This window comes from Parasteatoda tepidariorum, chromosome 12, assembly GCF_982258835.1.
Source record: "Parasteatoda tepidariorum strain Cologne lab strain chromosome 12, Ptep-v5.0, whole genome shotgun sequence".
In the NCBI taxonomy this organism is placed as follows: domain Eukaryota; kingdom Metazoa; phylum Arthropoda; class Arachnida; order Araneae; family Theridiidae; genus Parasteatoda; species Parasteatoda tepidariorum.
In genome coordinates this window covers 55,394,645-55,414,204 of record NC_141766.1, presented here as the reverse complement: position 1 = coordinate 55,414,204, position 19,560 = coordinate 55,394,645, and the positions used below count along the sequence as shown (strand labels likewise).

The following is a 19,560-nucleotide window of genomic DNA, read 5'->3' as shown; positions in this document are numbered from 1 at the left end:
ATTTAAGACTGCTTATTTTAAGGAACATTTTCAGTGAATAAGTATTATCACTTTTTACTTACTAATGAATAGTTTTAGCGATCTAATGGTTTTTATGTTTGAAAAATGGATTTGTCTGAATCTTAAAAATATGCATAAATTGAGAACTATTTATTGGTTTCAAAAAGTTTTATTTAGGGGGGGGGACCTTACCATAATTGCAATTTTTTAAAAATATTTATAATTTCTTAAATATTTAAGAATTTTATTAGTATAAGGTTCAATTCTTTTTAGTTTGATAGTTAAAATAGTTTATCCTATTTTTTTTACCTTTACATATTTCGCGAGCCAGTTTTACTTTAGCTTATCTTTAATTTAAATTAATTTTATTTAAATATTATTTAAGACTGCTTATTTTAAGGAACATTTTCAGTGAATAAGTATTATCACTTTTTACTTACTAATGAATAGTTTTGGCGATCTAATGGTTTTTATGTTTGAAAAATGGATTTGTCTGAATCTTAAAAATATGCATAAATTGAGAACTATTTATTGGTTTCAAAAAGTTTTATTTAGGGGGGGGGACCTTACCATAATTGCAATTTTTTAAAAATATTTATAATTTCTTAAATATTTAAGAATTTTATTAGTATAAGGTTCAATTCTTTTTAGTTTGATAGTTAAAATAGTTTATCCTATTTTTTTTTACCTCTACATATTTCGCGAGCCAGTTTTACTTTAGCTTATCTTTAATTTAAATTAATTTTATTTAAATATTATTTAAGACTGCTTATTTTAAGGAACATTTTCAGTGAATAAGTATTATCACTTTTTACTTACTAATGAATAGTTTTAGCGATCTAATGGTTTTTATGTTAGAAAAATGGATTTGTCTGAATCTTAAAAATATGCATAAATTGAGAACTATTTATTGGTTTCAAAAAGTTTTATTTAGGGGGGAGGGACCTTACCATAATTGCAATTTTTTAAAAATATTAATAATTTCTTAAATATTTAAGAATTTTATTAGTATAAGTTTCAATTCTTTTTAGTTTGATAGTTAAAATAGTTTATCCTATTTTTTTTACCTTTACATATTTCGCGAGCCAATTTTACTTTAGCTTATCTTTAATTTAAATTAATTTTATTTAAATATTATTTAAGACTGCTTATTTTAAGGAACATTTTCAGTGAATAAGTATCATCACTTTTGCGAGTTTGAAACAGTTATTCATGACAGTTGGGTTAGTTTTGCCTATTATTTAATTTAAATATTATTTAAGACTGTTTATTTTAAGGAACATTTTCAGTGAATAAGTATCATCACTTTTGCGAGTTTGAAACAGTTATTCATGACAGTTGGGTTAGTTTTGTCTATTATTTAATTTAAATATTATTTAAGACTGTTTATTTTAAGGAACATTTTCAGTGAATAAGTATCATCACTTTTGCGAGTTTGAAACAGTTATTCTTGACAGTTGGGTTAGTTTTGTCTATTATTTAATTTAAATATTATTTAAGACTGTTTATTTTAAGGAACATTTTCAGTGAATAAGTATCATCACTTTTGCGAGTTTGAAACTGTTATTCATGAGAGTTGGGTTAGTTTTGTCCATTATACCAACCTAATGAGGAGTTTTGGTGATCTAATTCTTTCATGCTCAAAAAATTAATTTATCTGATTTCCCCAAAAAACGCAGAAATCACGAATTATTTATTGAGATTATGACCTTGCCATTACTGCAATTTTTAAAAAAGCTTAGTAATTTCTCAAATAATTAAACTTTTGTTAGTATAAGAGTTCAGACAATTAATTTCAGCTGAATAGTGCACATAGTTTAACACTGAAGCTCTGCTTAGTGTTTAAGGTACCCCAAGTGTGGCTCGTTTGTGGCTTTTTAGTTGTGGGGGAAAAACCTTACCATAATTGCAATGTTTTAAAAAAGATTAATAATTTCTTAAATAATTAAGGTTTTGTTAGCATAAAAGTTCAGACAATTAATTTTAGTTTGATAGTGCATATAGTTAAACATTAAAACTTTGTTCAGAGTTTTAGGTACCCCAATTGTGACTCTTTAGTGAGGCTATTTCTTGTGTGTGACCAATTTTTCTCTCTCATCAATTGTTGGTTTAGTGAAAAGGTTTCGAAGAACACTTTAAAGTCTGTTTTTCGAAGGCTTCTGTCAAAAAAAAAAAAAACTTTAATTTTTGAGTTTTAAACTGAAAGCAAATATTTTATTTTAGATCTACGTCTTGACTATATATTGCTGAAAGTAAGTGGCTGGTCGTAGAAAACAAATGTTTTAAATAGTTAAAAAGTTTTCTTTCTTTTTTTTTTTTTAAATTTGTCAATTTCGTAAATTCTTTTTACTTTTCTTTGATAAAACTTTTTGAAATAAATTAATATTTCCCAATTTCAGCATACTTTTATAAGCTTAAAAATCGCAGTGGTAGGGTATATTTTCAAATATTGAAAAATCGGTTCACTACAGCACTCTATTTCTAAACAAGTTTTCTTGTTATTTAAATTTCGCGCTTCTTTCATTATCATTCATGTTCACAGATACCAAGGGCTCCAATGTTTATAAAGCATTTTATTTTATTTATTTATTTATTTCTTAACGCAGTACTCAACTATAATTGTTTTACTTTCTACAGTACGAAAAAAAAAAGACTTTTCCTGTTTTTCTTTCAGATGTTCGAACTCAATCACTATGGCTCGAGGGGGGTGACCTCAAATATGCTAATTAATTAGTGCAAGTGATATTTTAAGTTGGGAAATCAGACATAAAAGCGTACTTTTTCTGAACACACATCCACTTCTTTTGAAGGTTTCGGATTTCTGTCCCTCAAAATATAAGAGGTAGCAGCAATCTAGGAAATATGGACCCGATTGTTTCATCAGGAAAGAGGGCTAAAGATTGGTATTTTTAATGTTATTTTTACTTTTTACGTATTTCATCATACCTCGGGAATTTTGAAGGAAAAAATTTTGCAAACAATTATAAAATTCGTTTATTCAAAGATTCAAAAAATAATTTTCAGCATTAAAATTCGATTTATCTGGAACAATTCAACTAAATTCGCTCAAATTTCGTATTTTGACATATAAAATTATACTTTTCAAAATTATGTAAAAATTTGCAAACCCTATGATTCTATATTTTTTAGCTATTATTAAATAAACTAATTAAAAAATTATTAAAAATTATTTTTTGAATGGAATTATCTTTTTATAAACGAGTTTTATAATAGTGTAAAAAATTTTTTCGATTTGCTTAAAAAATTCTCAAAATATGTCTAAGTGCGCTATTAGTAAAATGAACATTAAGGGCTCCAAACTTAGGACCACTTTTCTGACCAGACTGTTGCCCCCATTATTTCAAGATTGCGGATACCTGTTATATTTTGAGCATCTGAAATCCAAATCCGTCGAAAAAAAGGCATGTTTATTCAGGAATAGTACGGTTTTGTGAATGATCTCGTAACTTAAAAAGCAAATTTGAAGTCACTCCCTTGAACTATTATGATTGAATCTTAGTACGCGAAAATCCGATTATTAGATTAGAAGTTATTCAGGATGATTTTATTTTATTTTTATTTATTATTTGTCTTTATTTTTTGCGCATTTTATTGTTGTTGTTGTTAATTTACGTCGCACTAGAGCTGCACAATGGGCTATTGGCGACGATCTGGGAAACATCCCGGAGGATGATCCGAAGACTTGCCATCACAGTTTTGATTCTCTGCGGAGGGGATGGCTCGGTAGCCCGACGACCTGCGCGCGAAATCGAGCACTTTACTGTAGCACAGTTTAACGAGAACCAATACCGCACATCCTCGGTCCCTGCGCAGACTGATCCAAGTGGTCACCCACCCGCACACTGACCGTAGCCAGTGATGCTTGACTTCGGTGATCTGCTAGAAACCGTGTCTTGACGATCAGTCCACTGCGGGACTTGCGCACTTTATAGTCCATAAAATAAAAAAAAACGAAACATATTAATTTTCCATCTAATGACGGAACTTTACTTAGAAGTTTACTGTTGCAAAAGTCTTGCATTATAGTTGTTTAATAAGGATAACTTTATTTTTAAAAAAACTTGCATGCATTTGTCGATTATATTAAATAATCATTAAAACTCTACTTATGTACTAAACCTAATATTAATTTGTTTTGTTGCGAGAATGATTGACTTATTAACTAGTTTTATTTCAAGAATTCAGTGATAGCATTTTAAATAAATTGTTCTTCGCCTAAATTGCGTCATAAAAGTAGGCTCTTATGTGTCTTATGATTTTACTGGCTCTTATGTATCTCAAAAGAAGTATAAAAAAGCAAAAGAAGTATCTGAAAATAAGTATGTCTCTCAAAAGAAGTATAAATGAGCATATCTTATTATCATTGTGAATACCGGAAATTGTAGCAATTACTTTACGGCAAAAAAAAAAGTATAATTGAGCATTCCTGGTGTTTTATCAAAGTCAGAACTCAATGATATTTGATTATGTTTTACATTTAAAAATTTTTGAGCATAGTAGTTGCCATCATTTTTGCCGTTTAACTAAACTCAGTGGCTCGACAGCTCATAGAGGGCCAAGGCCTATTGTGCCCATCTCAGTTTTCTAAACTTTGGGCTCTGGGGCGCAGGAGCAGATGTTCCAGTTGAGTGCTGAGCCAAAAGTGAAACCCCAATATTTAGCCCCTTAAAATGACTACCAAGCATGCTTGGTTCTAATTTTATCGACCCACAGAGGTAATGAAGGGCTGAGTCAACATTGCCGGGCCCGAGGATCGAACCCAGGACCTATGGCAAGGAAGCGTGAATCGCTACCACTCAACCACTGAGTGCCATTATCGTTGAGGTAGATTTAAATTTTTACAATGTAGAGGTTCATTCTGCAGAGTTTAAAACTTTCTACACTTTGATTATAAAAGAATGGATATTCCTATGTATGAAATATGTTTTTATTCTTTAATGTTTCGATTAAAACAATAACCACACTGTAAATGCTAAGGTGTAATACCTATCCGAATTGGGTGTTGTAAAAATCAAAAAATTGAATGAATGATTAGTTTATTTCAAGTTAATACAAAATCGAGGGTTCTTACGCACTTCAAAGGGTTTAGTTAAATCTTAACGCCAATAATTGATAAAGCTTACACCAATCTGCTGCTCGTTGGCGAAGAATGTTGCGTGTTTCGGATCTCCGTAAATTTGGCGAATAATAAAAGTATATTTAACTAAATTCTTGTGTGAAATGATGGTAGGACATGTTTTAAACGTATAAAAATCGCTTCTAAACCATCGTTAGAAGTTTTAAGGTGAATAAATGCGCAATTCAAGTGAAATGAGCTATTTCAAGAAATTGACTATATGACAGCCAAGATGGCGTTTGTTTACAAGACGTGTACTTCTTGTCGGATTTAATTGGCAACCTCGTCATAGTCTATTGAATACAAAGTAAGTTTCAATGCTCTTTCCTGATTCTTAAAAATATTGATTATGGTCGATTATTTTCCAATTTCAATGTTTTTGTCGGACTGATATGACAAACTATTCATGTAAACAGTTATAAAATGCATGTATGTTTTTAGTTTTAGTCTCATAAGATTTAAGTCTGTCAATTGTATAAAATAATTTTATGGTACTTAACTTCGATTCACTTTGTTTTCATTCAAATTCATATTAATATTCTGTCTGTCTGGCTAAGTGTATATTTGATTAACAAACTAATTTTATTTTAAGAAATATTGCATATATTCTTCCTAAATTTATGATTATTGCTTTAAATTGTACCGTAAAAGTAACTTTACTGATTCTCTTGTGCATCACATCTTACTATAATTATAAGTTTCAGTGTTACTGACTAACAAATTGTGACGGTTACATCATCACCCTTCAGTTCATGAGGAACTATCCTTGGTTTTGATGAAGTGAAACATCACTTTGGTGTCAAGCAGTTGCCACCATTTTTGGTATTCGGATACACGAAAATTTTTTGCAGTTCATCAGGAACTATCTTTGGTTTTGGTGTAGGGAAACATCACTTTGGTGTCAAGTAGTTGCCACCATTTTGGTGTTCACATACACGAAATTTTTTTGCCATGCATCTTTATCAGATACATTGGAAAACAGTGCGTAATATAAATTACGTTATAAGAGCGTTATAAAACTAAAACCAATTAATCTTTTTAATCAAGATTCTCATTTTATCGTAACATCGTGCGTTATTTTAATGAACTCTTTCACCCAAAGTTAAAGTAAAATTCCGAGTATCGCGATGCAAAATCAACACGAAGAAATATAACATTAAAGGGACATTTTTTGGAAGTAGATAACCTGAGTTCGATAAATGATTATGTATGCAACATTTTTTATGGATTAATAAGTTCGAAGAACTTATCAGTTTCAACTAGATAAAATTAAATACTGACACAAAACAAACAAATAGATAAATAAGTTAACAATATAAGAAGCAATTTACTTATTTTGTATTTATTTATATTTTTGAAAAAGAGAAAAAAAATGGATCTAGATACTTATTTTTTAAAATGTATGTTAAGAGACACTTTTTTATTAATTACATTATGCAATAATAATGCATTATTATGAACGCGTTTTGAAATTACTATTTTATAACTATGTAACTTAAAAAATCTGCAACTGAACATTTAAATGAAATTAGATATGCATTGTCTCTCTTACACATCTAGGATATAAATTATGTTTTTTTTGACCAATATAATATTTTTGTTTTGAGAATTTTTCTTGAAATATTAAAGCTTAAGAAACCCATTTATATATAGAAATAAAAATTTACACAATATTTATCAATACTCTTGTTTTTGTTTTTATTCATTATCAATTTTTATTTTTTAACTAACTTATGGTGGCAAAAAATTAGAATAGGAATTTCTACGCTAACTCAATCTGTATATTTTCAAACGACATCACTATTTTGAAAATCAAAATTCCGAATTCGCCGAAAAATATATGTTTATTCAGAGAAATCACATTTTTGTTCTTGATATCGAAACTTACAAGATCTTCTGCTCTAATTCATTAGATTATTTGAGATTACCGTTTTGAATTATTAAGATTGACACTTGTTTCTTTCTTTTTTTTTCTTGAGCCCAGTACAATGCTCTCTCAGCCTGCAAAACACCACACCGAAATTCGGGATTTGTAAAGGTTATATCATAAAGCAATCCATGAAAAAAATCCATAGGAACAACACGAAAATTGTGAGCATATTTATGGTAGATAGCAGAACTATTAGAGGCTTTAGCATTTCTTGAAAATATTATTTAATACGAATTACAAAACGTGACAGTATTTCTGATACATGAAAACTTAAAGTAGAATTTGCAGAAAATATGCATTACATATTTTTTTTCTTCGCTTTTTGTAAAGAAAAATAAATATCCTGCTTTCTTAGCATAATATTTTTGAGATCATTGTTTTGAAAAAAAAAATTTGAAATGTTCACGGAGAATAATTTTTATCTATTAGAAAAATTTCAATAACAAAGAAAATTCAAGAATATTTTATTTGAAAAATAAAATAATAGATAGCAGCACTATAAAAACGTATTCAACTGTCAAAAATAATAGCTAAAACTTAAGAAAATAGATGGCAGCAGCATAAAATCCTAGTGAATTGTACAATATCATAATTTGAAATAATAGATGGCAGCACGAAAGAATTGGCTTTATTCTTTTCTACACTCCATATTAATTATACCATACATCCATATTAATTTTATTATGTTTTTATGTGATTTCAATAAACGATTGAATTATTATTTATTTTATAAGCTCCTCTTTTCTTTCTAAGCAGATAAAACTACAACTTAAACGAATTTTAAGAAGGGTTTATTAGATTTTAAAAACTAATAATTGATCAATTGAGTCATTTGTTTGTATATAATATGTATTTGAAATCATATCTATTTGCTTTCCTAAATATGCTAGTTTCAAGCGATTAATCTGTATAGTGTGTATCTGTATAGTTACGATCAAAATTTAGTGTATCGCTTATTTCGTTATAAACGTTATTTAAGCTGCAATGTTTTTTTCCCCGCACTACAACAACTTTTTACTGTATATCGCTACCATCAAGTTTTAAAGAAAAATTGCTTAGTTTCCCCTTTTTGTAAATCTTTACCGATTTTTACTACATTATCATTAAAGTTGCTTTAAGGAGGTGTATGTAAATGTATAAATTTGATAAGAAAGAATAAATAGACATAGATATTATCAAAGCGGAATTTAAAAGGGGACAGGGTTGTTTTCTTTAATCTTTTTTTGACTCTGAGTTGAGTTTTTTAAAATATTAAAAAATAAAAAATTAAAAAAAATTCCTTCCGTAAAAAATTCCTCTAAAAAACAAAGCATATTCGGCAAGAAAAAATTTAGGTGATACCCTTAGGGTTTATAAATTGAAGGTTTGTTTAAAATATCACAAAAAATTCTGTTTTAATAGCAAAGTATATTTGGCGGGATGGTTAGAAGATTATTTGAAAGTTTTCTTGATATGTTGCAAATAATTACGTTCATAACCGAAGAATATTCGGTTAGAACATTGAGAGGACATTCTAATGGGTGGTTAATTGGTTTTCTTCTCGTAATGCTGCAAATGATTATGTCAATAACCGAAGCGTATTCGGTTAGATCATTGAGAGGACACTCTAATGGGTGATTAATTGGTTTTCTCGAAATGCTTTTTAAGTATGTCAATAGCCGAAGCATATTCGGTTAGAACATTGAGAGGAAGCTCTAATTATTTTTTTGTTTAAAACTATTGAAAACCTCTCATGCATCACAAAGTATAGCAAGAGGCTTGCAGAAGTAAGAAGAAAACAAACAAGAAAATTTAATTGGTTTTCTCGAAAAGCTGCAAATGATTATGTCAATAACCGAAGCATATTCGGCTAGAACATTGAGAGGACACGCTAATGCGTAATTAATTGGTTTTCTCAAAATGCTGCAAATGATTATGTCTGTAACAAAAGAATATTCGGTTAGAACATTAGATAATACTCCAAAGAGTTAGCTGGTTGGTAAGATGGTTAATTAAAGTAAGTGGAAGTTGATCAAAATTCAGCAAATTCTGCAATCATTAAATGCAACTTTTAAAAATACTTTACATGTGTAAAAGTAAACTTTCAATCTGATATGTATTTCTCGAAATACATGATCGTATCAGTGCTTTTTGGATCCTCAGTATTATATGTTCGAAAGATATTCAGAAACATATTGTATTACATGATTAGCATACTCAACTGAATTTTCTCTTAAATGTTCTCTTAATTAGAATAACCTCTTATAGCAATTATCATTTCACACAATCGGGGCATTTTTTAAAAAAAATTTAATTTGTCCAAAATTTTGGATCCAATGCTATTCCACTCGAATCAAATCTATTGCCAAATTGGTTTTAGGTATCTAGTATTCATATTTATGATGTTCCCGTCCCAATGATTCATTTTAGGAGTAGCTTGAGTTATTATGATACACTTCTCTTAATGATTCACCTAACTTAATGGGGAATTTGCATAATTTTGATGCACTTGTCCAAATGATTCACCTAACTTAATACGTAGTTTTCATAATTATGATACACTTGTCTAAATGATTTATCTTACTTAATGCATTGTTTGCACAATTATGTATGCTGTAATCAAAACTCTATTCTAAAATTTCGGACTTTTGAACAACTTGTTGAAAAGTTACTTTTACATTTCTATTAGAATCAATGTTTCTATCAGAAATTAATAAAAGTACTTTTCCCAGCAGCAGATACATGGATATTTCACTGAATATTTTGCATACTATCGTAAAAATCAAGTTTAAAAGAAGCATGAATAAAAATTAATCAGCCGATTGAGTATATAATAATTGTTCAAAAAGTTATTAATTTTGAAGATCCCAATCATTAATATTCAATCTTAGACTTTAAGATTAGAAAGAGTTATTCTTCGACTATAATAAGAATTTTGTAATTAAACAGCAACCGACTCAAAGATCAGTTAATATGAATAAATTTTAAATGAGAACAATGGCTTTGCAACTTCTCAATCAAAATCTAATTACCAGTACAAACAATTTTAAGAGCACTCCATAAAACAACTAAATCATTTTTTATGTGAACACGTATGAAGGAAAACATTACATTTTTAAGGAATAAAAAAATTTATGACTGAGTATAAAATAAAACAATTATGAATAACCATACCTAAACGTTGTATTTTTTATCGAACAAAACTCTTTGAATATTTTTCGAATTGACAAAAAAAGATCAACAAATGCTTTTTTTTTGGTAACTTTTTTGAATTCTAAAAGAACAGCTAAAAATTATTCTTCCAGCTTTTATCTCGGTAGACAGACTAAAGACCTTAGTGTACCCCCTTAACTGTGTCGTCGCTATGAAAAGTGATAGATTTCATCAGTTATGACTCTCTAAAAGAATACAAAACAGCATTTAAGTATTTCCATTTCATTTTCATAAAACATTTTTCTTAAATATTCACAAAAAACCAGTTAACTGGAAGGTTTTATGAGAATTTTATGTTAAATAGTTGTTTGGCACCAACTTTTGCTCAATATGCAATCGAAATGCTCTTTATTTGCATTTTTCCGTATAATACAAGCATAAACTTCTTTTTAACGCCTTATCTTTTCGACTTATCTTCTTAATTTACAAATTATTTTTAGATAAGCTTTAAGGAAACAGTGTGAGCTGTAAAACCAATTTATTTTTAGCTTTTTCATCTTGCAAATCGGTGTTAGGGTATCAATGAAAATAAAAAGAATTATTTCGCATTGTTTGCGGGGGCGTATTTATCATGACATTAAATGATATTTCGTGATGACTCAAAATAAAAGAATTCAGATATAAGCCTCATGCTCATTACTAATGGATGTATGATTGATGGAGTGGCTTGAATTGGGTTTTTAAAATTTAAAAATATAAATGCAATCGAAGCTTTAATATCGTTTCTTCAAACATTTTTGAAAAAAAAAAACAAAAAACAAACATGAACGCCAGGTAAACTGCTGATATTAAACAAATGGTGCTTAATACCAATGCTTTTCTTATCAGGTTTAAAAAATGGTACAAGCGGAAAAATTTTATTTAAAAAAAATAGTATCGTATGGTTTGTTGTTTTTTTAGTGATGACTTTTAGAAAAATAATAACGAAATGCAAATTGTTTTATTTCATTTCTTTTAAATAAAATAGTTTTCGACTTTTTTACTTTACATTATTCATCATGCAAGTTTTTTTTCAGATCAGGCGATAAGTTACAAAGGTTATTTTTTGTTTAATGCATTTTCAAATTTTATATTTTCTTTTCTTGCTATACCGGGTATTTCAAGAAGTTCTTGATTTGATGTTTCGTAAATCAAATTTCGCATCTTGTTTTTAACGAACATATGAAGAAGTAGTATTAGATTCGATATTTAAAAAAGTACCCATTTCACAACTCCTTAAAGTATCTGCATTATTCCTTAATTATTCAATCACTTTCTGATCACAATTTTTAACGTTTGTAGCTATAAGATACAAATGTAATTTTTTGATTTAGGCATTTTCAAATTTCTTTTTTCTTGTTATATCGGGTATTTCAAGAAGTTTTTGATTTTATTTCTCGAAAATAAAATCTCGTATTTTGTTCTTAACAAGCTTTTGAAGAAGTATTATTAGATTCGATACTTAAAAAGTACCCATTTCACAACTCCTTAAAGTATTTGTATTGTTCATTGATTATCCAATCACTTTTTGTTCTCGATAGCTATAAGATACATATGTTATTTTTTGTTTAAAGAATTTTCAAACTTTAAGATTTTTCTTCCTTGTTCCATCGGGTATTTCAATAAATTTTTGATTTTATAACTCAAAAATCAAATCTTTCTATTCGTTCTCAACAAACCTTTGAGAGAGTATCATTCGATAAACGTTACCAAAAATTAACCATTTAAAGTTCTTTCATTATTCATTGATTAGCCTATAACTTTTTGAGTCAGGCTCTGTGCCAAAAGTGCTATTTTTTGATTAATGCATTTTTAAATTTTAAGATTTTTCCCTCCTGCATAGGGTATTTCTAGAAGTTTTTGATTTTATTACTCAAAGATAAAATCTCGTATTATGTTCTTAACAAATTTTTGAAGAAGCATTATTCGATAAACCTTTTAACAAAAATTAAACCTTTCACAACTCTTTAATGTTTCTGCATTATTCATCAGTTAGCCAATCACTTTTTGATCACAATTTTTTACATTTGTAGCTAGAAGATACAAATATTATTTTTTAATTAAGGCATTTTCAGATTTTCTTTTCTTGTACATTATACGATATATCGTACATTACATATACGACATATCGTATATCACACGATATATCGTGTATTTCAAGAAGTTTTTGATTTTATAACTCGAAAATAAAATCTCGAATTTCGTTCTTAACAAACTTTTGAAGAAGCATTATTCGATAAATCTTTTAACAAAAATTAAACCTTTCACAACTCTTTAATGTTTCTGCATTATTCATTGATTAGCCAATTACTTTTTAATCTCAATTTTTAACATTTGTTGCTATACGATACAAATGTAATTTTTTGATTAAGGCATTTTCAAATTCTCTTTTCTTGTTATATCGGGTATTTCAAGAAGTTTTCGATTTTATTACTCAAAAATAAAATCTCATATTTTGTTCTTAACAAACTTTTTATGAAGCATCATTCGATTGAACTTTTAACAAAAATTAACCATTTTACAACTCTTTAATGTTTCAGAATTATTCATTAATAAGCCAATCACTTTTTAAGTCAAAGCTGCAAATGTTATTTCTTGTTTAATGCATTTTCAAATTTCAACTCTCTTTTATATTAAAGTTATAAATTTTTTTTTTGAGTTTGTGCCTCTCATTATATTTTTAAAAAAAAGTTCGACACATTTCCAAAAATGTGTAAGCCTTTGTAAAACTATTAGTATCTCTATTTCTGCCATATGTGTGTCTCAAAAGACATAGTTGCTGGGATAAATTTTTCTTGAAGCACTTTCCCAATGAGCTTATATGTTAAATCCTGTTTTGGCGAGAAATCTAATTTAAAAGCTCAGTCTACAAAATACGAATTATTTGTTTCGGAATGAGTGAGTTGTTCACTTTACAGATTGACAGAAATATTTCCTGTTGGGGAAATGTTCACCCTTTTCAAAAGCCTATGAATGGGTAACAAACGAACCATAGAACTAGCCAACCGAACATATTCTAAGCTCTGATTATAAATGGAATTGAATCTTAACTTTTCCTTTAGTAGTACTTTTAAATCTTAACTTATAGATAATTCCTTGAGACTTTATCAACTTTGATTCATTAATTATATTTTCTCTATTCGTCATTTCTTCTTTAGTTATACTGAATTTTTTTAAAAATAATCTAAATAATTATTTTATAACGAATAATTTTAAATAATTAACGTTTATAATTATAAATAATTAATGTTTATAATTATTCGCATTAAAAATAATCTAAATAATTATTTTTAATACGAATTTCTAAAATTATTTATTGTATTTTGGACACAATATTTAGAGTACTCTAAAAACAACGTAAATGGAATATATAAACTAAGTTTATTTTTATAACTAATCATATTTTTATTATAATCTGACCTTATAAAATAAGTTATATGCACTAAGCATATTTATGAAATTTCATAAACTTTGCTTTTGTATTGCATAAAAGCAATCGAACCTGAATAATTTATAGTACGGAAAAAATTTTTATTTAAAAAAATATTGTTATTCGAAAGAGTACCAAACCTTTAAATTGAACTTCAAAATATAGATTGTAAAATATTTTGCAAAGCTAATAAATCATGTCATTTCAGAAAGATCACGACTTTTTATTATATTGTAACCATTTTGAAGTTCACGTGAATTTAGAGTTCCTATAGGAATACAGCGTAGAAGCATATTAAGCATATGGAATTTCAAGGAATTAAAATATTGTTTCCTTAGAAATACTATGAGGAGGCATTATGAACTTGAGAAACTTTAAGGAATAAAAATACTGTTCACATATAAATACATTACAGAGGCATAATAAACATTAGGAAATTTAAGAAATGAAAACACTTTTCCATAGAAATACAATGCAGAAGCATTATAAACATGTGAAATTTTCAGGAATTACAATACTTTTCTCATAGAAATACAATGGAAAGGCATAATAAACATATGAAATTTTGAAGAATGAAAATACTGTTTCCGTAGAAATACAATAGAGAAGTATGTAATGCAGAAGGATGGTAAACTATTTTATCTGAATAAAAAATTATTCAGGTACATGAAATTTTAAAATTTCAATTGAAAAAAAAAATGGCATACGTATCATCCATTTAATTATTACATTATTATGAACTATTTTATTTAGAAAACTTGACAATTAGCATTTCCTAAGTTTGGGTCTTGATCCTAGAGAATGGCTTGGTCAATTATTGATATATGATGAAGTATAGATATTTTTTTAATATTGCAATGGTGATAGGTTAATAATATTTTTGTGATACATCGGGAATACCATGTCTCATGAAAACTACTTTATTTTATTACCGGTGCTGAACAGCCGACTTATTCTTGAATTTACGACTAATGAACATCTCCGTAGTCTTGTAGTTTTGAACCCAACCAAAAAGACAAGGGAAATCCTGAATCAACTACATATTGCGAGTGTGAAATTGTGAGTGTTGTTGGACAAATTAGCCTTCATTGGAGTTTTCTTTTTGATGAAACTAACACACATTTTCTTTATTTGGAGAAGAAAAGCACAAAAACTTCCGACGGTTAGCCTAACGGCTAGAAGATTTACTATAAATATTGATATTATTCGCAACGATAGCACTGCGATCATTATCGACAACCATAAATATCGATTTCAACAATGTTTTAAGTATTATCGATACTAATTGGAAACCACGAGAATTATCATTAAAGCAATTCATCGAATACGCTAATATTGTGAGTTTTGAGAAATATTCTTTTTGTAATAAAAATATTTTATTTTATACCCGTCGTTGAACAGCCGACCCAATTTCATGGGTTTACGACTACTTACGTTCAACTCCGTAGCCTTGTAATTTTGAACCAATCCAGAAGACAAGGAAACTCCTGGATCAGTACCCCCAGAGGTATTGATTTGTTGTGGGAACATGGAGGTCTTTGAGACTCTACAGATTTAACGTGCATCAGTCACCATTTACTAAACGGGGAGTCTTCGGCCGGCGAGGATCGAACCCACGACCTCTTGGATATGGGCCCAGCGCCCTACCGACCAGGATATCCCGGCCTTAATAAAAATATTGACCAAAATGAAAGGAACGTTAATTAGTTAGTTGGAGAAACATAGCGATATATAATGCAATATCGATATCTTCTGCTAATATATCCTGAAATAAAAATTTCCATATCATACAGTGATTTCCTTTAGAAAGTACTTGAGTACATTGATTGTTATTCATATATTTTAGTTAGCTTTTGTAATTATGATTTGAAATAACGAAAACATCTCCACAGTTTTTTCTCTTAATACTGCTTTGATTCTGAGTTTAAGTATTTTGTCCGTCGACTTCAAATAATGCATTAGAGTATTTGTGATCTTTGACGCATTACATAATGCTTTTTTTTAACATTATAACATATTTTTTAATGAACCGCATTAAGTCATGATGAAAAAATGATTAATTTTACTGCTGTGTATACACGCTTAAAATAATGAACTAAAACTGTAATTAAAGAATTCGTGCTTTAAAAAATAAAGGAACAAATGGAATAAGAACTAAGCACTCTCTCCTTTAATTTTATATGCCAAAAAAAGGACAATTAATAAAACTCGTCGTACTCTTGGTAATGGGCATAAGTGGAATAATCCTAAATTTCAAAATAGCAGCTCTTTACTTTCTACTCTCTTTTTACTGTTAAACTTTTTGCCGTGGCGGCTCAGGAGATAGAGCACCCGGTTCTTAATGAGCTAACCCAGGTTTGAACCCAGGAAATCATGTTAGATAAAAATTCCTTGCAAGGCTCGCACTCACTGACGCAAAATATGCTTAGTGGTAGACGGATCACGGTAAGAGTAATCTTGCCGTTAGTCTAATCTTTGAGGCTTTCGTGGTTTTCCTCTCCATGTAACACAAATGCGGGTTAGTTGCATCAAAAAGTCCTTCACAAAGTCATCATTTTCCCCAATACTTGATTCAGAAGATCCCTTGTCTACTGGATGGAGTGCAAAATTACAAGGCTACGGAGTTGAACATTGATAGTCGTAAACTCAGAATTAGGTCGGCTGTTTAACGACTGTTATAAAGTAAAATAGAAATTCATGAGTGGCTTGAAATGTAAATTATGATGTCAAAATGATGTAACGGCGGAATACATTAAGTTTTTGCTAAAAATGTTGGGGATTCTATAATAGCACAAAACAAAAATTTTCTGAAGTGTTCCTTTTTTTGCTGTACTTCTTTCCAGAAATTTTTTTGAATATTTTTAGATTTATATATATCTTTCATTGTTCAGTTGACGTTCTATATAGCGATTATCGGGGTCCGGCTGAAAACGGACTTCATAACGTCAGGTCGTAATAGCGTGAGTGCACAAAAACACCGTAAATGGTAACTCATAGGCTAAAATAATTCATGACTAATTTTAAAAAGAACATTGCTTTGCCTTGATCAATATTGCTTTGCCTTGATAAACCTTTTCTTCATTAATATATACGTAAAAGTACCTTTTAAAGGTATATTTCATAGGCATATGTAAAAAATGGATAAATGCATGCGGTTTCGGGGTTGCATTTTTCGATTCAGACGTATGTCTAGATAGCAACGAAGACCAATTTTCAAAAATCAACCATACGTGGGGTTGGGAACTGACTGTCCCATAAAGAGTGAATATAATTTTCAAACAAGAAAAGCATGATCCTTAAATTCATTGTGTCCTTTGACAAGAAAGTTATACAATTATAAATGACCCAAAGTTACGACCTCTTACAACTTAGGATAAGAATTTAAGAGTTTATGTCATTTTTCCTTGATTCAAAAGGGATTCAATAGGGAGGGATTAATGTAAGGCAACACCGCAAAAAATAATGGTTAAAATCATTTCTTTGAAACTTTTTCTAAATCAAATGACTAAATTTTGGTCGCTTCATTGGAATGAACAGTTCAGTGCGGATATTCTAATGGACTTTCAACTAACATTGCGGTTATGGAATGGACACCGCAACTTGGAGCATCAATCGTTATAATGGAGGGGTCGTAGTAGTAATGATGGTCGTACTAACGAGTATAGACTGGTACACAATAAAAATTTTGGTTCAAATTGCGGAAAAAAGTAACGGCACTCACACTGAAAAAAAAAGCATGGTCAAGAATACCATGATATGGAAAAATTTACCATGTTTCTGACTCTATAGGAAGCTCTTTAATTATTACTTTATCCCTTTGGTAATGATTTTGGTAAAATTTACAAGAACATATTGTATTATAATATGTAATAAAATTTGGTAAAAGTGGCAAATTTGGTTATTTTGTCATGATACCTTAGAGCATGCCATTAAAATCGTTTATTCGGAGAAATTTACTTTTCAGTTATGAATTTTTTACTAAATGTGGGGTAATAAGAACTATAATTTTGAAAACTTGTATTTTTGGCTATCCGTTACTACACGAACGGAAAAATTAGCAAATGAATGGTTTAACTATCGCATATTTTAAGTTTTATAATCAGAATTATGTTTTTTTTAAGAAAGAAATGTCATAAAGATCCAGCTCAATAATTTTATCAGAATTTCTTCTCCGTGCAGGGGGAACTGTTTTTACCAAAAAAACCATTTTTAATATAAAATTTTACGTAACAAAAAATCTGATATAGAGTAATTTATATATATATATATATATATATATATATATATATATATATATATATATATATATATATATATATATATATATATATATATATATATATATATATATATATATATATATATATATATATATATATATATATATAGTTATATTTATTGTGAAATCACTGAATCACAGTACTCAAGAAAATAATAAAGCTAAAAGCCACTGTATATAAGTTTGCGGTAAAAAAAGGATTTTGCAGTAAAAGAGATTTTGCGGATGCTAAACAGGGTGTCAGAACTTTTTAATGTAACTTGATCCGAATATTTTTACTGCGAACATTTATATAGAACTGTTAAAAGTGTCGATAGGTATAGTAGAATTACCTTGGAATAAAATAAATGTAAATAAAGATTTATTTTTTCGGTTATTTTGTAATTAAGTTATTACCAAAGCGCGATGGTAAAACTTACTGTAGTTATTGGTGTACCCTATGAGACATAAAACAGTCTAAATTCTGCTAGTTTTGACCATGCTTTAATCTCAAACCGAGTCTGTTCTAAGACATGACCCTAGAGTTCACTTGTCTCCTGGGTTCGGTTCAAAACGATAAGACTGAAGTGTTGAACATTGATAACCTTTAAACATCCGATATGGATTGATTGTTTAACGACGGTGATAAAAGAGACATTAAAGATGGGTAAATTAACCATAAAATGTTCCAACAAATTCCAAATACTCAGTCTCCCTCGAAATTATTTTCGCATTTACTCAATTACAAAAGCCGTTTATGATTAGAATATTAATGAATAATCCCACAACCGCAGACAATAATTTGCTCACTGACACTTTACATACCGTGTTTTACAATAGCGTAATATATTTTTTAATAAACCACGTTGAAGTCGCGATGAAAAAATGATTAATTTTACTCCTGTGTATACGCTTAAAATAATCAACTAAAAAAAGTATTTAAAGAACTCTCAGTTTAAAAATTACCGAAATAAACAGAATACGAAACTGACAGACTCTCCGTTAATAGTGATATTTCCTCGTTGAGGTTAGATTTATACGCCGAAAGGAAAGATAATTAGTAAAACGCGTCGCTCTCTTGGTAATAGATGTAACCTACCGCGTGTGTAAGAATCATAAATTTCAAAAAAGCCGCTATGACGTCGTCGGTTCCTTTTCAACAAGCTGAAAATTCAACGTCTCATGGGATAGAGTTTGGAGAGCCAAAAATCCACCAACTGAAAGCATTTTCTAATCACACTGAATGCGGCTAATCATGGGGGTGTGGTCGGTAGTTGTTACCGGAAAAAAAAGGATAACTTCGATAACTGACTTAATATGCCAAAAAAGAATGAACACTTTCTCAACAAAAGGAAAATACCGACAAAGCAACGCAACACATTTTAACCATTAACCTCCTTTCTCAATACATTTTAGAGAAGATCATTTTTTAGATCATCCGGGAATGGTGGTAATGGTGGAAATATAGAATTCTCGATCCCCCCTGGATTTTAGAAAGGTGTTTTTTTCCCTCAGGAAGGTATTGTTTCGGGTAATGAAAATTTTATTCACGTCAAAGTCATTATTTCTTTTATAGAAATATCAATCTAATTCTCAAAAATTGAATCAATCGTATGAAAAATATTTTGAAAGAA

At 29.0% G+C, this 19,560-nt stretch overlaps 1 protein-coding gene across 2 annotated transcripts in view; it reads left to right on the top strand.

The window, feature by feature from the left end:
• Positions 1-4,895: 4,895 nt before the first annotated feature.
• The window catches only part of LOC139427251 (uncharacterized), a 148,162-nt gene continuing 133,497 nt past the window's right edge, over positions 4,896-19,560 (top strand). For both annotated transcript variants that reach the window (XR_015430772.1, XR_011638390.2), the window contains exon 1: positions 4,896-5,444. The gene's annotated coding sequence lies outside the window, so the exon portion shown is untranslated. The remainder of the gene's footprint in view (positions 5,445-19,560) is intronic.